Here is an 8,781-nt window from a genome sequence, read left to right on the forward strand (position 1 = left end):
ATTTCGACTACCAAGTAATCATCATCAGTATGAATTAGCTAATCGTAATAACTCTTGTTGTGTATGTTACTCTTTAATAATTTGTTGGCGGATTGCACATTGAAATTTTCATGTACCCACAATTTTATACTGTTCTAAGTATCTGTCAAATTGTAATGTCAGTGACGCTTGGCCAATGCGCATGATCCTTATGCGCAATGATTTTCGAGTATTTTTTGACGTTTAAAATAATATATTACAAAATCAAACCTATTATAATTATTTAAATAAATCATGAAAGTAAATAATCTTTCATATTCACAATCCATTACTTATTCAAGAAATTCAACATTGATTTTGAAAATTTTATTAAATCCGAATTGGGAATAGGTTCTTTGTCCAAGTTCATTGTTTCATTACCCAGTTTTTGAGTGTAGATGCTTTCATAAGCATCTTATTCGCAAGGATTGGGTACTGATTTTAGAAGTTTTAAGTTCTATTTGTCAATTTTATGATCAAAGCTAAATCCCATAATTTTATTAGAACAGTATTTCGGAGTCAGTGAAATAAAAATTTTGGAAAATGTTGGTGACGCAGGGAAAATAGTTTTTGCCCATTTTTAACACGCTTTTATTAGCTTCACTTGTAACTAACTATGTATGTAAGAAAAGCTTGGAATCTTATTTGACCCTCTTCGCGATCTTCGATTAGGATAAATTTTTGCACACGCTCTGAGTGATGACAATACATGAAACATCATTACAAATCCAATATGGCGACCTCCCCAAGATGGCGGACTGGCTGTTTGAAATTCACCCCCATGATATGGATATCAAATGAAAGGGTTTGCTGTCAGGAATACGAAAAAAAGAGTCACAGTGACTTAAATCCAATATGCGAACGTCCAAAATGGCGGACAGGCTATTTGAAATGCACCCCCATGATATGGGTATCAAATGAAAGGGTTTGCTGTCAGGAATACGAAAAAAATAATCACATAACTTAAATAAAAAATGGCGGAGATTTAAGATGGCGGATTGGCTATTTGAAATGCACCCCCATGATATGGGAATTAAAAGAAGTAAACGCTCCATTTGTAATTTTTAGTGCGTGCTAAAAGCGTGTTTTTTAGTTTTTTAAACTATTTTATACTTATTATTGTAATTTTGACACGAAGTAAAATAATTTCTTTGTAATTTTAACGAAAGGACTTTGGTGAAAATTGATAAAACGTTTGCAAAGCATATTTTCTATCAGGGTTTTTATGATATATATCAATACAAAAATGATTTTAAAAAATTTAATATTATTTAGTAATTTTTGGCGTTTGTTACCGTATTTCTACTTCCCAAATTTTGATGGCATTGGAGTAGAGTTCAGAACAATTTCGTTACTAAAAAGTAAGTATAAGTAAGATTCAGAATCGGAAGATGATCTACCTTTATCTTCCTTGCAGTCAAACCACGCACAATTATGAAAATACATTTTTTATTTTTATTTGATAATTAACAAGTTATTACGAATGACTGATAACTGATTTGATAATTAAAAGACTTATTATACTCTGCAGTTATTATTTGTAATAATTATTGTTTTGTTGCCTAAGTGTAGGTATGACCATTGACTGATAACAATTTATAAAATTGTTTTTTGTTTTAAAGTTGATTTTTATTTATAAAAATTTTATTATTTTTAATTGATTTTGCCTGATCTAGAAGAATATTTTATGTTTTGGTTTCATTTGTCTGATTTGAAGTGCCTAAGTAAATAAAACCTTTAAAACATTTTAGTTTTTTTAAATATCAAAATTTTGATATATATCGGATATATATCAAAAATATCCGATATTTTGATATTTATAATAAATATCGGATATTTTCGAACCCTGTATTTCTATACTAATTTAAATATTGATGATGCAGACAGACATATTTGTTCTAAGCTATTAAATTGCATTTCATTTACAAATAAAACCCCTTTTGAGTGAGATGTAGTAGCCGAATTGAGTAGTTAATGATTGACCACCGACTAGTTTCATATACCTAATACAAAGTCTAATGTTATAATAATGCATACCATACACTCATACACTATACGTGAATGTTAGCCTGATGGCCAAGTCAAAAGCTTGCTAATTATTGGATATCAGAAAGTTTATATGTTATATATATTGTTATTTGATCAATTTTAATATTTACCAGGGACGGATATACAAAAGGGGAATTGAATCAATCCTCTGGCTAAAATTTACCATTCAACCTTGACAGTTAATATAAATCAGCCGCCATATAAGTAAGATATGTAGACGGGTTTTAATATGATAGGGTTGTCTACTCAAAAATTCTTAAAAACGATTATTATACAATTTTTACTACGAAAAATATCCTCTTTTTCTTCGTTAAATAGTCTGTTGTTCTGGTTTTTATGGTTAGAAACAAAGTCCCAATTTTTTTTATCTAGTAAGGATCATAAATTGATAAAAAATTTAAAACTGAGAAAATTTTTAGCGATATCTCAGAAACTACTCGTCTTACCGTTAAATGAACCCGATTTTTGAATTTTGTGGGTCAAAAGTACCTTATAAACTCAGTTTTATCAAAATTGGAAATGCCATTTTTTTCTCCATTTTTTAAAATTTTCTTAAGGGGTACCCCTTCGAAAAAATCGAAAAAATCGTAAAAAAATTTTCCTTTCGGATTTTGATAAAACTCAGTTTATTAAGTAATAATGATCCAAAAAATTCAAAAATCCGGTTCATTTAACGATAAGACGAGTAATTTCAAGGATTTCGCTAAAAATCGCATAAAAAAGGTAGATATCTCAGAAACTACTCGTCTTACCGTTAAATGAACCCGATTTTTGAATTTTGTGGGTCAAAATTACCTTATAAACTGAGTTTTATCAAAATTGGAAATGCTATTTTTTTCTCGATTTTTTGAAATTTTTTTAAGGGGTACCCCTTCGAAAAAATCGAAAAAATCGTAAAAAAATTTTTCTCTCGGATTTTGAAAAAACTCAGTTTATAAGGTAATTTTGACCCACAAAATTCGAAAATTGGGTTCATTTAACGATAAGACGAGTAGTTTCTGAAATTTCGCTAAAAATCTCAGAAAAAAGGTAAATATCTCAGAAACTATTCGTCTTACCGTTAAATGAATCCGATTTTTGAATTTTGTGGGACAAAATTACCTTATAAACTGAGTTTTATCAAAATTGGAAATGCCATTTTTTTCTCGATTTTTTGAAAATTTTTTAATGGGTACCCCTTCGAAAAAATCGTAAAAAAAATTTTCTCTCGGATTTTGAAAAAACTCAGTTTATAAGGTAATATTGACCCACAAAATTCGAATATAGGGTTCATTTAACGAAAAGACGAGTAATTTCTGAAATTTCGCTAAAAATATCATAATGAAGGTAGATATCTCACAAACTACAATTTTTTAAAGCTCATTTCTATAAAACAATTATGTTTTACGCAAACATTATGGAATTCGGTATACACAATCTTAAAATGGAAAAGATTGGATTGATCCAAAATTTTCCTCGAAAAAATTTACTCAAACATTCGGGAAATTTTTCAGTCCGAGAAAGCCGGACCTGGCTGTGAAGCTACTTGATCAGGGATTTTATTGAACCAATCTGTTATGTATGAAATAAAAAATAGCGAAATAGTGTTAATTGTGGAAGGGCAATCATCTGGTTAACTTGCTCCGCCATTATCAAAATATCCTTAATAAAAAAGGTAATTCTGGCATTGTAACTCGGAAACAGGATAAATTTTCAAACCAAGCGAATTCATTTTTTAAAAGTTTCAATTTCCGTCCAAAACATAATTAATTATTTGTAGTAAACAATTCTGCTCGTGAACAAATAAAAGCGGTAAATTGGGCTATGAGTTCAGTGATAGTCAAGTATACGCATAGTATTTTAACAATTAACTCAGTTGTTATCCTCATTTGTTTACATACCTTAGTAAATATTACACTGAGTGTACTCGAAGTAGTAAAGTTTATCATTGATAAATGTATCCTCGAATTATGATATTAAAATGAAACGGATTAAACTCTTAAGGTTGTTAAGGATAATCTTTTAACCGAAGTGCATTGATTTACTAAACCTTATAAATTATTGCATATAACATTCCAGAATAATAATTTGAATTTCTATAAATCTGTTGTTTGATTCGAGAACTTTTCATAAATTTGTTTTCGAAAAACATTCTCATTTGAAACAATGAGGTTACATAACAATCGTACTTAGTTTTAATAAAACCACACGAGAATATTAAAACAAGGAAAACAACATATAATGACAGAGAGAAATAAACAGAATTTTACACATTAAATAAATATATAATATTTTAGAAACTATTGTTAGAATTTTCGATATACATATAATAACTATTGAATATAGGAATAAAACCTGGGAATATCAATATCGAGAAGTAACATTTTCAAATAATCTTTACCGTGGCGTTAAAAAATAACTTGATTACTGCCTGGAATCGTAATTAAACGCAATAAAGTAGGGATGCGAAAATATCTAGTTCTTATAGCAGCCGTGGTAACTGCGCTTTCTCAACATCAATTTTAGAAAATTATACGATCATATTGGAGTGATATTTTCCAAAATATCAAGTATTGTAGAGGAAAGTGATCTATAATGATCCCCAGGGTAAAATTATCCCTCATTGTTTTAAGCAAACCATCGATAGATGGTTTCCGCGCGATCGAATTAATCGTTCAACAAAGACTTATGGTGATGTATAAGCTAATTTGTGTTTCGTAGCAAAAACTGCTTATAATTTATGGCAAGACAAATTTCTACGTAAAATTTCTTTTTGTGTATTAGTTTTTGTCGGCTGGCTGGTTTTACTCTTCGCTTTTGTTGGCTTTTAATAATATTTTAACAGTCGCATAATAAGTTTTAAGGTTAGTTTTTATGACGAAATTCAAATATGTCATTACGGGTAAAATGATCCCCTTTATATATACTAAAATGATCCCTATTTTGTATGTAAAATTATAATAGATAAAATACATTACTCTATACAAAAATATAGAGAATAACTTCACAACTAGGACATATAGATTAATTTGGACGCATTTATTCTCATAGCCATTCTGTAGCCGTGGCCAAAGTTGGTCAAGCGTCCTCAATGGCTGGAACAACAAGACTTCGTTTATATATGGTTGAGGCTTGATTAAGGAATGTGTTAAAAAAATAAACTGTCCAATGGAACCTCGTTCGTTTATATTATTTTTGATAGCACAGTTAGAACTGAAATGTTGTAAACAGTGGATATAATATTCCCCCGAATTCATCGGTACCATGTGTTAGTTTTGATATAACCACAAGACAATCTTAAATCGGGCACTAAAATATGAAATAAAACCAATTGAATTTAAACGTCAATGGGTGGAAATTGGGCAATCAAACAATGGAACGATGAATTTTCTATAGATATATGTATACTTATTTTATAGACATGATATAGAAACTGTGAACACAGCAAAATTGATTCATATCAAACAATAAGCCAACAAATATCCATATATTTTGGTTCGTGGTTATTGACTTGTTACGTTCGTTTACTTTATATTCCGTTTATTTTCAAAATTTATATCAGTCAAAAATTTTATTTTATTGTATAACAAGTGAAAACAAACAACTGACTGAGTTAATCGTTGAAATACCATGTATAGACAGTGTTGATGACCCGATCATTTGTTTTTGACGTCATGTAAATAAAGAAAGATGTCCACTCTTAGATAGCCACACACATGTAACTGATATTCCTATATAATACATACAAAAAAATGTTTCAAACAAAAGTTTTTATTTTTTTGTAAAAACATTTTTTACTTTTAAACTTTTCTTCTATCTCTAACGGTTTGCAAGGAGGGTTCTATGGAACCAAGACTCAATTGACCTATGTTGCTAATTTACGAAATTAACCTTACTTTTTATGCTCGAAGCACGCTATACAAATTTTAACTTGATATCTCTTTTCGTTTTTGAGTTATCGTGTTGACAGACAGACGGACAGATGAAAAGACAACCGAAAACTGACTAGTTAGGTGATTTTATGAACACCTCATTATTTTTAAGCGTTACAAACTTGGGACTAAATTTAGTGTACCTTGATATATTTCATATACTTGGTATAACAAATCGAGAGTAACACTGATTATAGCTTTTGAATATTAATTTTATTTACCTCATCAAAATTGTATTTTTATGAGAAATAATAAACAGTCAAAATCGGTTATAACAAAAGGGAAGGGACCGATAATTTCGATCTTTATCGCTGACTTATTTCAATAACACAATAACAATTGGTCGCTATAACCGATGTATGAATGAATAAAGTCCAAAATTGTGATTTTTAACACGGTACCTTATGGAAGAACTGACAAAAATGTTAATTCTAGAAAAATTAATTGGTGATTGAGCTTCAAAAAAGTTTTCATCATGAAGAAAATTTGTCAGAGATTCTGTTTATGCGAAAAAATCATTACCTTACGACGCTTTCCAAAAAGAAATAAATTTTTGATTGTTTGATGTTTAAACGTCAAAAACTAGTGAAATTGACGTATAAATTTTATCTTTTACGATATTTTTAAAGCATTAAAAAACATTTACGTGATACAAATATTATTTTTATTCATAACTTTGATTTAAATGTAATGAATATAAATTAGTTGCTAACTTGACTAGTCATGTGACGGCCGAGCTACCTTAAGTCTTCAATTCATTAAAATTCAGTGAAGACCTTTATTAGTACTTATTTAGATTGGTATTACCAAATTGGTCATTTAAATAAATTAAAACCAAATTGGTCATTAATAAATATCATCATCAGAAATTTAATCTATTAATGAAAATTATAATGCGATTATGAGGTTACAAAAATAATTTTAAAAATTTGTATAACATGATCCCTGAAAAATGTTATATCACCAACTTATAAACTCAAAGACAAAATTAACCGTTCCTAAATTTCGAACTTGTATCTCCACGAAAAATCATCGAATTCGGAACTAAAATAGCTCATTTAAGGGTTAAAGTTATATGCAAAATGTATTTTGACATATGACATTCCATTGTTTTAAAACCTGATTATTAAAAATTAGTATAAAATTTTGGGCTTTTATACGAAACGTTTTTCTTAAAAATATGTGATTTCTCTTGTTAACAAAATATTTTCTTATTTTTTTAAAGATTTAATTTCGTTTTTTTCTCAAGAGATGGGAGAAATTCGCTTTCGAAATAGTTTTATATCATTTTTCTTGGATCATAGTATACATTCAAGTTCTATCCCTAAAATTTCGTATAAAGATACAGCACATAAGCCAAAATTGATACAAAATGATTATAGAGTTACCATGATTGTGCCTCATCTAAATTCAAATGTTTTCTCATAAAAGTACTACTCATTATTATTGTATTATTTAAATATGTGACATAAGTATGGACCTTTCAAGTATTCAAATATTCTAGTAATTATTAAATAATCCTCTTAAAAACATTATTTTCCTTAGACAAAATATCTATGTATATGACGAATAATACTCTAAGTATAGTAAACGTTTCGGATACGAAATATTAAATACCAAATATGTAGGGTTTTCTATCAAGAATGGTAGAATTCTAAACAGTGCGTTAAATCTGTCAACGCTACAACGTATACATTTTATTAATTTTTTTACTGTTAAAAGTTGGCTAAAAAAATGATGGACCATATAGGTTATCCTTTTCATTTGGATATTTCTATATCAAAAAATCTAGAGAATGTGATAAAAAACTATCTAAAATATTTAGACAATCTTGTAGTTTATAAAAATACCATACAAATATAGCTTTGTCGATGAGTTCATCGAAGATCCATCACTTAATGTACAGAGACGACTATAGTTAGTTTATTGATGATTGAAGACCGATATCTATATTATCAAATTTATAAGCCTCACTTGCACACAATATATCATATATTTTTGTAGTTGCATGGTATTGTAAAGCTAAAAAAAATTCATTACTTGACTACAAAGCATCTATTTGATTTATATGTATGTACCGTGTAATAAACCAAAACTTTTTTACAATACGGTAGTTTTGCAATCACCTTCAATATCACCAACTTTGAAAATTTATAACAGTTAACAGAGACGGCCAATGCATCTACGTTTATTCATATGTCGTTCGAAATGCCTTAAATTAAACAACTGGTATATTAAATATTATTAAAAGTTTTTTTTTTAATTAGATAAGTGTTTTATAATAATCTGTTTATGAAAACAACCACGTAAAACCGCAACTTTGCTAGGAGGTAAAATAATATTTTTCGAATACTCGACCGCATAAATTCGTCGACCGCAAATATCATCGAATGACGTTGTTTGTGCTTAATTTTAAGGACACTACGATCAAATTATTTCAACGTGCTATGTATAAAAGAACTTAAAAATTTCTACGACGTCAAAATTTGTTTCACTTAAGTTTAAAATTCTGTTCTTAATGTAAAACCCTTTTCATTATAACCAAATTTTCAAAAGCTAAATATTCTTATATTTCGTGTATGGTTCAACTAATAATATCAATTCATTTGCATAAATTAGTTTAGCTGTATAAAAATTTTTGACAATATGGGAGATTGGGGTAAATACACAAATATATGGTAGAAGATTCCGCGCGAGAAACTTACCAAAAACAAGCGAAATTTGGAACTTTTTTTGATTATCTATGGTAAATAAAACCTTAAAATCATGAAAATACAGATCTTTAATCTATCAGACAAACTTT

Source organism: Chrysoperla carnea, chromosome X, assembly GCF_905475395.1.
Source record: "Chrysoperla carnea chromosome X, inChrCarn1.1, whole genome shotgun sequence".
Classification (NCBI taxonomy): Eukaryota; Metazoa; Arthropoda; class Insecta; order Neuroptera; family Chrysopidae; genus Chrysoperla; species Chrysoperla carnea.